Source organism: Mauremys reevesii, linkage group 9 (genome assembly GCF_016161935.1).
Source record: "Mauremys reevesii isolate NIE-2019 linkage group 9, ASM1616193v1, whole genome shotgun sequence".
NCBI lineage: Eukaryota > Metazoa > Chordata > Testudines > Geoemydidae > Mauremys > Mauremys reevesii.
The window spans coordinates 48,952,066-48,965,397 of NC_052631.1; the positions used below are offsets into that span (position 1 = coordinate 48,952,066).

Genomic DNA, 13,332 nt, shown 5'->3' on the forward strand with positions numbered 1-13,332 from the left:
CACTGAATAAATAACTCTCTGTGTCTGATTCAGTCTAGAACTGAGTTTGGGTATCTCAGTTCAAATCACAGTGGACAAGTGACACCATCACCCAAATCCCACTTCTAGTCTTATGGACTGCTGATGATGTAGGTGTTAGTGCCAACATAGGACCCAAGAACATGAATATAACAGACTTCCTCTCTCTCAGGTTGCTTGTGATGTTGGGAATAGATAGGTTTCTTGTTGGTTCTCCCCCCCGCCCTTTTAAAAATGGCCACTCTCCTCCCACTGGCATTAAAACCAGGTTGCCTTAGACCGCTTGGACTGGCTTATATGGTTACAGGACATTTTCCTGGCCCTTTTAGGTCCCAAAGTCTCCTCCAAGTAGTTCCCATGGATCTGCAGATTGCAGCACTGGCTGGCAGAGGCTCAGTGCCCAACAGAATTCTTGGATTCCAAAGCCAAAAGGGACCACATCTGACAGGCCCCAGCTGGACACAGTGGTGTGTGGGGATGTATGGGGTATTGGGGTGTATGGGGCAGGAGGCATGTGGGATTGGGGTTATGTAGGCGAGATTGGGGGTGGGGTGTATGGGGCGTGGGGGGGTGTTACGGGGGGTTATGTAGAAGTTGGTGGGGGTGGGACATGGAGTGGGACGGGCTGTGGGAAGGGGCGGGTCTCCTGAGTCACTTGTGCATTGGTTCGGTCACCGGGGAGACCGTTGCCGGGAAACGCGGTGTCAGAAGCTCCGAGGATTGTGCTACCGCAGGTACCGGCGGGGGAAGGGGGAGAGGGAGGGGGCGGGAGCGGGGTCCCTTGTTCGGCTCCGTGGACCTGGGGTAGGGCCGCCCCTAGAGCTCCCCTCGAGTATCCCGGCTCGGCCCACGCCCCCCCCCCTCAGGTACCTCACCCCCTAGTAACCCGCCTGCCCCGCCCCTAAAGCCCCCCCTCCCCAGTATCCTTGGCTCGGCACCCCCCGTCCCCTGGTAACCCGGTCCCCGACCACTAGAGCCCCAGGTACCCCCGTCCCCTCGTAACCCGGTCCCCCGCCCCTAGAGTCCTCTGTTAACCCGGTCCTCCCATCCCTAGAGCTTCCTTCCCCGGTATCCCTGGCTCAGTCCCGCCCCCTACCCCGTCCCCTGGAAACCCGGCCACCCTGCCCCCTGGAGCCCCCCAACCCGAGGTACCCCCGCCGACTCCCCTGGTAACTCACTCCCTAGAGCCCCCAACCCCAGATATCCCCTGCCACCTAGAAGTTAGAAACTCCTGGTAACCTGCCCCCAACCCCCTAGAGCCCGCCTCACATCCCCTAGAGGCCACCTCCAGGTATCCCTGCCAGGGCCGCCTGGGGGGGGGGGGGGCAAGTGGGGCAATTTGCCCCAGGCCCAGCAGGGGCCCCCACGAGAGTTTTTCGGGGCCCCTGGAGTGGGGTCCTTCACTCGCTCTTGGGGGCCCGGAAAACTCTCGCGGGGCCCAGGCCCCCGGAGCTTCTTCGCTCCTGGTCTTCGCTGGCGGGGGGTCCTTCCTCTCCAGGATAGAAGGCCCCCCCCCACCGCCGAATTACAGCCGAAGTGGGACCCGCCGCCGGAGTGCAGCCGGGTCTTCGGCGGTAATTCGGCGGCAGGGGGGGGGGCCCTTCCGTTCCGGTCCCCGCCGCCGAAGTGCCCCGAAGACCTGCGGTTGGGGCTGCACTTCGGCGGCGGGTCCCGCTTCAGCGGTAATTCGGCGGAGGGGGGTCCCCGCCGTGGGTCTTTGGGGCACTGTGGCGGCGGGTCCCGGAACGGAAGGACCCCCCGCCGCCAACTTACCGCCGAAGCGGGGCCCCCTGCCGCCAAAGACCCCGGGCCCCCGGAATCCTCTGGGCGGCCCTGATCCCTGGCTTAACCCCCTGCCCCCTAGAGTCCCCTGGTAACCCGGTCCCCCCTGCTCCCTAGAGCCCCACCCCCTAGCCCCCTGGAAACCCACCTCCAGCCCCTGGCTCGGTCCCCTGCCCCCTAGAGCTCCCTGGTAATCCTGCCTCATATTGCCCTCCTTCCTGGTATTCCTAGCTTGGCTCCCCACCCCCTAGTGACCCAGCACCTCCGTCCTCTAGAGCCCCCACACACCAGGTACCCCTGGTCCCCTGCCCCCTAGAGCTCCCCTCCCTGGTATTCCCAGCTGAGCCCCCCACCCCAGGTCCCCCTGGTCCCCAGTTCCCTAGTAAGCCCCCCATCTCCTAGAGACCCCCAGACCCAGTTCCCCCACCCCCTACAGCCCTCTGGTAACCCAGCTGCCTGCTCCCTAGAACCCCCAGACCCAGCTCCTTGCCCCCTAGTACCTCCAGCCCTGGTACCCCATCCCCTAGACCCCACTGATAACCCACACCCCCTAGAGCCCCCAGCTCCCATATCCCTGGCCTGGCCCCTGCCCCCTAGAGCCACCTTGGCCCTGGTACCCCATCCCTTCTGCCCCTAGAGCCTCCAGTAACCTGGCCTCCCAGCCCTGGTACGCCCAGCTCACTCCGCTCCCTAAAGTCCCCCCACCCCCAACTAGCCCAGGTACCTGGACCTCCTGGGCCCCCTCAAGCTCCCTCAGCCCCAGTACCCCAGCCCCTCCTGCTCTCTAGAGTCCCCCACCCCTAGAAGTCCTGGTCCTCTCTCCTCTCGTGGTCCCCAGTCCTTGCTGCCACCCCTAGCCCCCCCAGCCCTGATGCCCCCTGGCCTTCCCAAGGCCTTGTCTCACACTCACACCCCACACTGTGTTAGCTAGGATGTGGGCAGCCCTGTGCTCCCCCCCACTGCATTAGATAGGATGAGGAGGCCTGTATCCTCACCCCCCCACACACATTAGGATAGGGGGCCCTGTGCCCTCGCCGCCCCACTTTGTTAAGAACTAACAAAAAGTGACAAGCGAGGAGCCTTTCCTTCCTTCACACCCAGACAGTCACACCTACGGCCTCTGCACGCCCCTGCTGATTGCACTCTACACCAACACCAGCTCAGGTCGGTTCAATGAGACCTTAGTGGCTGGGTGAGTGGGACAAGTGCTGCCCCAATGTAAAACAAGTCATTCGGGGTTCCATCATAGGTGGGGTGATCCCTCAGGATGAGGTCACACACTGCATGTGTAGTCTGAGCTGCGTCTTTTTGTCAGTGCTATCCAGTCTTGATCTGGGACCAGGGTACTCCGTCACTTGGTGCCATGTCTCTCCTGTCTCCCAGGGCCAGGCACAGTTTTTCCTCCTTACTCACTGATGAGGTAGCCTGGGTGATTCCTGATAGTCTGGGGAAATATTTTTCGTGCAGTTGGTGGTATTTGGGACATTGGAGTAGAACATGTTTCTCTCTCAATCTCTGCTCTGTCCCCCTGACTGCAAAGTTGCTGCTCTCTGCTTTGGACTTCCCAGTCTCACCTCCAGCATGTGGTAACTAATTCTGTACCTAAGAGCGAAAGTTGGCTGTCATTTTGCACAAGGTCACCCCAGCGAGGTCTCTGCTCATGAGAGTTCTGTACAGGGAACTGTCCCAGTCCCCTTTGTTGCTGATTTGATCTGTTCTTTCCAGTGCCTCATAGATTGGTGTTGCAGGGGCTGGGCTGACATCTTGAGCTCCTCTGCTGTTTGGAGCCTGGAGCTGTTGAGCACAGAGCAATGATGTGTGGGGATGGATATTTTCATTTGGATTTAGTTTTTGACTCTCTTTTTACTTTGTGCAGATTGGAGCATTTGCTACTTTGATTGAGATGGCACCAGAAGTTGAATGTGCTTGTCTTTATGTTGATGAGCAGGGGAAACCAGCCCAGTAGTGCTCAGTAGCCACAGAGGACTTGCAGACCTACAGAAGCAGGGCTTCTGCTGGGGTTTTATTCCAGTGACCATAGAGCAGGGGTTCTCAAACTTCATTGCACTGTGACTCCCTTCTGACAACAAACATTACTTCACAACCCCAAGAGCGGGGACCAAAGTTTGAACCTGTCCAAGCCCCACTTCCCTGGGTGGAGGGCCAAAGTCCAAGCCCCACCGCTCCAGGCAGGAGGGTCAAAGCTGAAACTCAAGGGCTTCAGCCCCAGGCAGGGGGCCTGAAACTTGAGTCCTGCCACCCAGGGCTGAAGCCCTCGGGCTTTGACTTCAGCCCTGCGTAGTGGGGCTCGGGCTTCAGCCCCAGTCCCCAGCAAGTCTAAGCCAGCCCTGGTGACCCCATTCAAAGGGGGTCGGGACCCACAGTTTGAGAACCGCTGCCATAGCATGTGGTTGAAGTCAGGCCCTAGATTTTACTCCCATGTAGTATGGGATGGATTCTGATGCCAAATATGTAATAAAATTTTACTCTGTTTTGGCTGCTTCTGGGCTTTTCCTGAAATGTCCTGATGTTTGTTCCAAGCTGTGCTGGAGGACCATATTAAGCAGCAGGTTTCTAGAAAGTGTCAATTTCTCCACAGACCAGTGTAGGTGACAGCATGATCAGTCATCAGCACACAGCAGGCACTTTATCTCTGAGTTATTTTGTAGGAGACTCAGAATCTGGGGATGGTTCCAGTGGGGCTGGTGAGCCAGATTGAAGAAGGCTGTGCTCTTACATTCCTTTCTTACTCCCCATTCTTGCTTAAAGGTCTCTTTTCCTGTTTATTTTTATCCTGTATTTGATGGATTGGTACATGGATTTAATGAGGCCAAATGTTTTCCCTTAAATTTCATGTTGCAGCAATTTAAATTTCAGTCCTGGGTGCCAGATTGTCACACTGTTTTGAAATCTATGAATCAGGCAAATATTGCTCTGCTTTTTGTAGTTCACATATTTGTAAATGAGAACCTGTTAGGTAAAGATGTGGTTGGCAATTCATTTCTCGAGCAGGAAAACAATTTGGCTTTCACAGATTACGTTATGGCTATTAGGTACAAACACACCAAGTTCCTCAAACTCTCCCTCTGACACACAGCCTTATTGCCAAGCACATAGTGTGCACAAGGCCCCTCGTTTCCCACAGCTGTGCATGTATCTCGGCTGGTCATACGTGGTAGGGCTGCTCACCAGAGATTCATACATTCTAAAGCCATATTTACACTTACAAGCTTATAGCAGCACAACTGTACCAATACAGCTGGGCCGTTGTAAGATCACTCGTGTAGTCGCGTTATGCTGACGGGAAAGAGCTCTCCCGTCGACATAATAAAACCAGCTCAACGAATGGTGGTAGCTGTGTCACCGGGAGAGCGTCTCTGGCCAACATAGTGCTGTGCAAGCGAGGGCTTATGCCGGCAAAACTTACGTCACTCAGGGCAGGGCTGGCTCCAGCTTTTTTGCTGCCCCAAGCGGCAAAGCGGTGGGGCAGGGGGGAGATAAAGCCGATTGGTGGCACTTCAGCAGCAGCTCAGTCGCGCTGCTTCATTCTTCAGTGGAAATTCGGCGGTGGGTCCTTTGCTCCCTCTCTTTCACTTCAGCAGCAGCTCAAAGAGGAAGAGAGGGACTGAGGGACCTGCCGCCGAAGACCCAGACGTGCCACCCCTTTTCATTGGCCGCCCCAAGCACCTGCTTCCTTCGCTGGTGCCTGGAGCTGGCCCTGACTCAGGGGGTGTTTTTTCACACCCCTGAGCAACAAACGTTTTGCAGACATAAGTGCTAGTGTACACATGGCCTAAGGCCAGAAGGGACCATTGTGATAATCTAGATTGACCTCAAGTACAGCACAGACCAAAGAGCTTTCCTACACTAATTCCTAGAGCAGATCTTTTAGAAAAACACCCAATCTTGATTTAAACATTGCCAGTGATGGAGAATCCACCATCCTTGGTAAGTTGTTCCAATGGATAATTGTTCTCACTGTTAAAAATTTACACCTTATTTCCAGTCTCTCTGCTAGACTCAAGAGCCCATTATAAAATATTTGTTCTGATGTAGGTAATTATAAACTCTGATCAAGTCATCCATTAACCATCTCTTTGTTAAGCTAAATAGACTGAGCTTCCTCAATCTGTCAGGCTTGTTCTACACTACAATTTATGTCAGTATAAAGATGTTGCTCAGGGGTGTGGAAAATCCACACTCCTGGGCAATGTAGCTATACCGACCTAACTCCCAGTGTAGACAGTGCTATGTCAATGTGAGGGCTTCTCCTGTTGACATAGCCAGCGCCTCCTGAGGAGGTGGAATACCTCCGCCGACAGGAGAAGCGCTCCCATTGGTGTAGGTAGTATCTTCGCTAAGTGCTTCAATGGCACTGCTGCACTGGTACAGCTGCCTTGCTGCAGCGCTCTAAGGATGTTTTCTGATCCTTTAATCATTCTCGTGGCTCTTCTCTGAACTCTCTTCAGTTTATCAACATCTTCCTTGAATTGTGGGCACTAGAACTGGATACAGTATTCCAGCAGTGGTCACACAAGTGCCAAATATAAAGATAAAGTAACTTCCCTACTCCTACTCCAGATTCCCGTTTATGTATCCCAGAATTTCATTAGCCTTTCTGGCCACAGCATCATACTGGGAGCTCATGTTCAGCTGATTATCCTCTATGACCCTCAAATCTTTTCCAGAGTCACTGCTTCTCAGGATAGAATCCCCCATCCTGTAAGTATGGCCTGCATTCTTTGTTCCTCGATGTACACATTTACATTTAGCCATATTAAAATGTATACCATTTGTTATGCCCACTTACCAAGTGATCCAAATCATTCTGTATCAGTGACCTGTCCTCCCTTATAATTTACCACTCCCCCAGTGTTTGCATCATCTCCAAACTTTATCGGTGATGAGTTTGTTTTCTTTCAAGTCATTGATAAAAATATTAAATACCATAGGGCCAAGAACTGATCTGTTGAACTCCACTAGAAACACTCCCATTTGATGATGATTATCCCTTTACAATTACATTTTGAGAACTATCAGTCAGCTTTTAATCTATTTAATCGGTCATGTTAATTTTATATAGTTCTATTTTGATTAAAAAAATAGGTCATGAAGTATCAAGTCAAACACCTTGCAGACATCTAAGTATACTACATTAACGCTATTATTTTTATCAACCAGACTTGTAATCTCATAAAAAAAGATAGCAAGTTAGTTTGACAGATTCTATTTTCTATAAACTCATGTTGATTTGCATTAATTATATTACCCTCTGTGATAGGGTCCTCAGTGGCCAGAGAGCCTAGTAGCTATATCATTGGTTGGGGGTTGTAAGGGGACTAGTCTAGTTGCCCCACAGTTAGTTGGGGTTTATCTGTAGGTTCCCCTTGGCAGGGGAAGATTTACTTGCCTCTAGTGGCTGCGTTGACAGGCAGGTTGCTGGTCTGTACCTTCAGGCAGGTATACAGAGAGCTCTTGCCCAGGGATTTCCCTACCCCCCCCCCCCCGAATTTCACTAACATCCCCCTTCCCCAGTTTTGTGAACTAGTTACATGCAGTATTGCCAATTTAGTGATTGTTTGGACATTTGAATGGAAATTGAAACATTCATGCATACTTTAAAAGCATACAAAGTATATGATAAAACACGTGTATCTGAAAAAGAATAATAGATTTGAAAAGTATGAACATAGACTAGCTTCCTTATACAGCTTTTGTTTTTATAACAATGTCAGTGCATTCATTTCAGTGATGTTGGCCAACCTAATAATTTCAAATGATGATTTGTAAGCAAAGTCTAAATGAGCGCTCCCTGACAGCTAGTGATGAACTGTGGACTGGGGGGCAGGGCCGACTCTAAGCACCAGCAAAACAAGCGGGTGCTTGAGGCAGCACATTTGCAGGGGGCGGAATTCCGGCCATCCTTTTTTTTTTTTTTTTTTTTTACTCACTTCCTCCCCTCACACAATCCTGCAGAAGCGGAGCCATGGAGCAGCTGGGGATCCAGCATGGGAGCTGAGAACCCACAGAACCCTGGGAGCTGTAGTTCCTTGCCTAGCTCCCTGCCTATAGAGCCAGCCCTGGAGCAGGGAAAGAACTACATTTCCCAGCAATCCCTTGGCCGCTATCAACAGGAAAGGGAGGGGTAGGGAGTGAGGTAGCTGAGCCATGCCGCAGCTTGCTGTGAGTCGAAAGGGGTGGCACTATGAATGGGGAACAAGTGTGCCCAGGAGTCGGCTTTGCCCCAGATATCCCCTTCAGAAGACTTCCCCAGACTGGATTAGGGATACTGGTGTGACCTCACCTTGCAGCCCCCAAAGAAGGAATTGGGTGGACTAAATGGACAGTGCCCCTCTCTATCTGAAGCCTAGCAAGGGAGGTACATGGATCCCACTAGAATTTAAAATGAAAAGAAAGGGAGGGGAGGCTCTGGACCTGGGCAGCTTTAGATTCAGTACCAGGCATGTAGAAGGATTTCCACTTCTGAGCCATGGAAGCAGAAATTGACTTTTCCTTTCCAGATTTAGCTAATATTCAGAAAGGGAATCTAGCATCTGCCTTCCAGATTTGAACACCCTCAAAATTCAGGAGTGTTGAAGCTCAATTTGAGCAGCTGTTACTTCATTTCTCCCAAATCAAATATACTGATCCACTGAAACTTGCTGTAGAAAAAATAGGATAAAATTGAGCAAGAAATGCTTCCCAGTGGTTTTTAGGACTGGAATTGCTATTTTCAACAGCCATTGCCTTTTTTTGTTGTTGTTTTTTTTAGTTTTATTTGTTTAAAAGGAAGACAGTGATATTGGCAAATTCCCCATAAAAACAAAGAGTGGAACAAAAGAATAATAACGGCAGCTCAACTTTTCCTCATTTATGTAGGACAGTTTTATAATATGCATCCAGATATCCTCCAATCACACAAGCTGAAAATTGTTCCACTGTACTGCAGTTCTGTAACCATATGGGAACCAATCCTGTCTGTGTTCTGTGCACATCCAAAATTCTTGCTGAATGACCTGCCCTGGGAGCAAGTTACCAGTGACCTAGGGCTGGGACAGCAGGAGGGTGCAGGTTTGGGGGGAGCCCAGCACTGGGGTGGCAGGGGGTGTGGGTGGGTGGGTGAGAGAACCCAGGGCTGGGACAGCAGGGAAGTGCGGGGGGAGGAGGGGGCAGCCAAAAATGTTTTTTGCTTGGGGCAGCAAAAAACCTAGAGCCGGCCCTGCTGGGGGGAAAGGCTTCAGGACCAGATTGTATTTACATTCACACCATCTACCTAGGTATCCAGCAAACAAAGCTGTGTTGCCTAAGTGATAGATTTTGGCTGTGGTTGGGTTACAAATCACTTGAATGTGGGAGGGGGGGGAATTAAATGTTGTTCTTATTCTATGAGTAAAGGGCAGTAGAACTGTACTTAGCCTGTGCTGATTGAGGGCATGAAGAGAGAGGGTGGGGACCTGTCCCTCTCCACTGTTTAAAGGCAGAGCTGATTAGGCTTCATAGATAGTCTTTTGTTTTGTTAAGTGACCCTTGTGACAGGTTGGATTATAGAAACCCCCTTGGGAAATGCCAACTGATGTGCCAAGACTACTTCTGCCCCTTCTTTTCCTGCCTGCTTGGGACTTTAGCACCCTGTTTTGTTGAGCCAGACATGCCAGTTTGCTTCAACACAGACCTAGGGTTTGAAACACTTGCCCCAAAGCTACAGACTTAACTGAAACCACTTAAGAAGTGGTTTTGTTTTTAATACTCAGATGCCCAACTTTCAATGGGGTTCAAATGCCAAATAAGTTTGTTTTACCCGGTATAAAGCTTATACAGGGTAAACTTATAAAGTGTTTGCTCTCTATAACACTGATAGAGAGATATGCACAGCTATTTGCCCTCCCCTCCCCCAGGTATTAATACATACTCTGGGTTAATTAATAAGTAAAAGTGATTTTATTAAATACAGAAAGTAGGATTTAAGTGGTTTTAAGTAGTAACAGACAGAACAAAGTGAATTACCAAGTAAAATAAAATAAAACATGCAAGTCTGAGTTTAATACAGTAAGAAAACTGAGTACAGATAAAAACCTCACCCTTAGAGGAATTTTAGTAAGCCTTTTTTTTTTTTTTTACAGACTAGGTTTTTTCTAGTCTGGGTCCAGCAATTACTTACACCCCCTGTAGTTATTGTTCTTTGCTTTAGTTTTTTTTGGGGGGGTTATCCTTGGAGGTGGAGAGGCTATCTCTTGAGCCAGCTGAAGACCAAATGGAGGGGTGTCTCAGCGGTTTAAGTAGACTTTCTCTTGTGGGTGGAGACCCCCTCCTCTCTCCTATGCAAAGTCCATCTCCAAGATGGAGTTTTGGAGTCACATGGGCAAGTTACATGTCCATGCATGACTCAGTTTTTACAGGCAGCAGCCATTGCTTACCTGCTACCTGAACGTTCTCATGTAGACTTCTTATGTGGATTTGAGCCTCCCAAGATTCATTGTTCCTTAAGTGCTTCTTGATTGGGCACTTAATTTGCACATTTCTTTCTTAAGAAGCTGACCAAATGCTTTACAAAGGCTACTTAAAAATTAAGCCAGTACACAGCCAATATTATTACCTTTGAATACAAAAATGATACATGCATACAAATAGGATGAATAGATTTAGTAGATCATAACCTTTACTAAGATTTGTTACATGGCCTATGTAGCATAAAACATATTCTAGTTATGTTATATATATATATATATTTATAAGCATATTTTTATAAAGCTTTATGGGGTCCACCGTTACAACCACTACAGCTGAAATCACTGATAATCAGGTCTAAGTGCTTAGACCTGCTGTGGGACAGTGTTTCTGTGGAAGAGATGGCCCAGTCTGCACTAGCAGCAAGGTTCCCCCCACAGAGAGCTCAGCTGAAATAATTGAAAGCTGGGTGGAACCTCAAAAGACCAACTCGCAGAGGTCACAGTGGCAGGTGATGGCACAGGGCCATTGGCAACAGAGTGATGGAGTGAATGGTGGCACAACGAACAACAGTGACCAGAGCAAACAGTGAACAGCGGGAGGAATGAGCAAGGTCCTTCATGCCCCCACCTGGGAGGTGAACTCATAGGAAAGCACGTCTGAACTCTGAGTTTCCACTGACCAAGGACAACACCGGTGAGTGTTAATGAGGCTGTTAAGAACGCTGGAGACACAACACAGTTCATGCGAACAAACATGGCTGTGGCATCATACTTCTTATTTAAGCAAGAGATACTACATACTACAAACTGGAGGCCAATGTTAAGTACATTGTCACTTGTTCATCCTGAAGTTGAACACTGGTTCCGAACAAGACCAGCAGAGGCTCACTATCTTTCTGCAAGAAACTCAGCTGACTGGCTAGAAGCATGTGGTGCAACAGTGAAAGACTCAACAGTTGAAAAAGTGAAGAACTCTCTCACCATATTCAAAACATTTGCATACATGGCTGATGAATGCACCGATGCAAATGGGTATCAAGTATTAAGTCACTGTGTACGTTATCTTGATGTCAGTGGTAGGCCAGTAGATGCATTTCTAGATGCTCCAGTTATAGAAGACACATTGGCTGCATCTGTGACAACCCACATCTTAGAAGAGTTAAATGCTTTTCAGCTGGACCCCAAACAGATGGCTGCGTGTGCATGTGATGGAGCTGCTCTGGAAGACACGGTGGAGTACAAGGTTTGCTCAGAGAAAAATGTAACCCTAATCTCTCCTATACACATCTACTCCAACTAGCGCTAGTACAAGCTGCAAACTCTTCAAAAGACATTTTAAAAGCTATAAATTCAATGTCTTCATTATATTCGTTTTTCAGCAAGAGTCCAGAAAGACTGACTATCTTGGAAAATATAGAAAATACACTGGGACTGAAGTTCAAATTAGTCCAATCTGGGAAAACCCTCTGGCTTTCTCATGAGCGATCCTTGGCTGTTGTGTTAAAATTACTCCAGCTGTTATTACTGACTTTGGAAAGTATCTACCAAGATGATATGGATCTAAGTAGTTAGGCTGGTGGATTACTTTTGCTACTACATTCAGAGAAGACCATTCTCTCTCTTGTAAGTCTGCTGTTGAAACCACTTGGGTCATTAAACAATGCCGTCCAGGCATCTGCTACAACAGTAGTAAATCTTTGTTCAGCAATAGAAGCTACATTTGGATCAATCAGAGAGCCATCCATTGAAAAATTACTGGAAGAAGCAAAGACTTCAGTCCAGAAGTTGACTAATGAAGGCATTTAATCCTTAAGTGAAGAGGACAAGAAGTGTTTGTTAAGACAACTGAAAAAGTACACAGACTTGATTCTTAAAAATCTACAACAGCGACTTCTAGATTCTACTCAACCTCTACGTAGCTTTTACAGATCCCTGTCCTATAAAACACTGACAGTTGAGTGGAGTGAGGCACTACCAGCAATGGGGCTGCCATGTGCTCAGGACAGAATAGAGAATTTGAACACAGAGTGGAATATCATTCGATGAATGAATGAAGATTTTACTTCAACTTCTTTTTTATCACCACTAGTGGCTCAACCCCGTCTTTGTGTTCTGTTTCCTGGAATGAAAGAAGTAGGAATTCATCTCTTGCTACTCCCAGTCACAACAGCTACAGTTGAGTGTTCTTTTTCATCACTGAATAGAATTTTGTGTTCTGATAGAAGTCGTCTTCTGCCTGATCATGTGAATGAACTAATGAGCATATCAATTGAAGGAATGGAAATACCAGACACAGGAGAAGCCACCAAAGATGAACACACTGCATTCAAGAAGTTAATTAACAGAGTTGCGCAAAATTATAACAAGAAACCAAGAAGGATGTAGATGTGGTGCTTCACAGAGGCTTGAGTAGCCAACTTTAATTTGTGTGGTGATTTTAAAACATGAGTTAAATCTAATAAAATGGTCATGAAACATTTTTCAGTTTTTACTATGGTGCCATACAGCCCGCCTTCACCCTTACGGTCTCACCCCTCATTGGCCCTGAACCCCTGACCTGTAAATTTGAACACCCACCCCCCAATTTCAATTTCTGAGGAAAACACGGCTCCTGCCTCTTCACCAGTCAGCCCCTTACTGAGCCAGGCTCCCTTCTTTTCTCCCCACTCCAGGCCTGGCATTGGTTGCAGGAATAACAAGGCAGGGCTAGCTGAACCCACAGGTGTTACTTAGACTGCAGCTGGGCACAGCAGGGGTTATCTGCTCCTTCACACATCCCTCACCTCATCACCCCCTGCCCCCCCTCCAACTGCTCTCCACCATCCCATGAAAAGAAGTCTGCATTTAGATGGGCTCTCCTGGCCTGGTGCTGGATGCAGAAGGAGAAGGGCTGGAGGGAAAGGTACCACCTCATGACATGGGGATGTGTGTCCTTCTTGGCATGGAACCAGCAGACGGGGGCATGCTCGGTAACGAGAGTGAAGTGCGCATCCAGAAGATAATAAGGGAGTGAATCCATGGCCCATTTTACTGACAGGGCTTCTTTCTCAATTACAGAATAGGTCTCCTCTTGCGGGAATAGCTT

At 48.9% G+C, this 13,332-nt stretch overlaps 1 protein-coding gene across 4 annotated transcripts in view; it reads left to right on the top strand.

The window, feature by feature from the left end:
• The first annotated feature begins 435 nt into the window (after positions 1-435).
• The window catches only part of NME9 (NME/NM23 family member 9), a 54,233-nt gene continuing 41,336 nt past the window's right edge, over positions 436-13,332 (top strand). The window contains exon 1 of one of the 4 annotated variants that reach the window (XM_039487119.1): positions 436-485. The gene's annotated coding sequence lies outside the window, so the exon portion shown is untranslated. Of the gene's footprint in view, positions 486-703; positions 753-2,564; positions 2,965-6,503; positions 6,523-13,332 lie in introns of those variants that run through there. The other 3 variants (XM_039487117.1, XM_039487118.1, XM_039487120.1) reach the window with 3 other exon arrangements.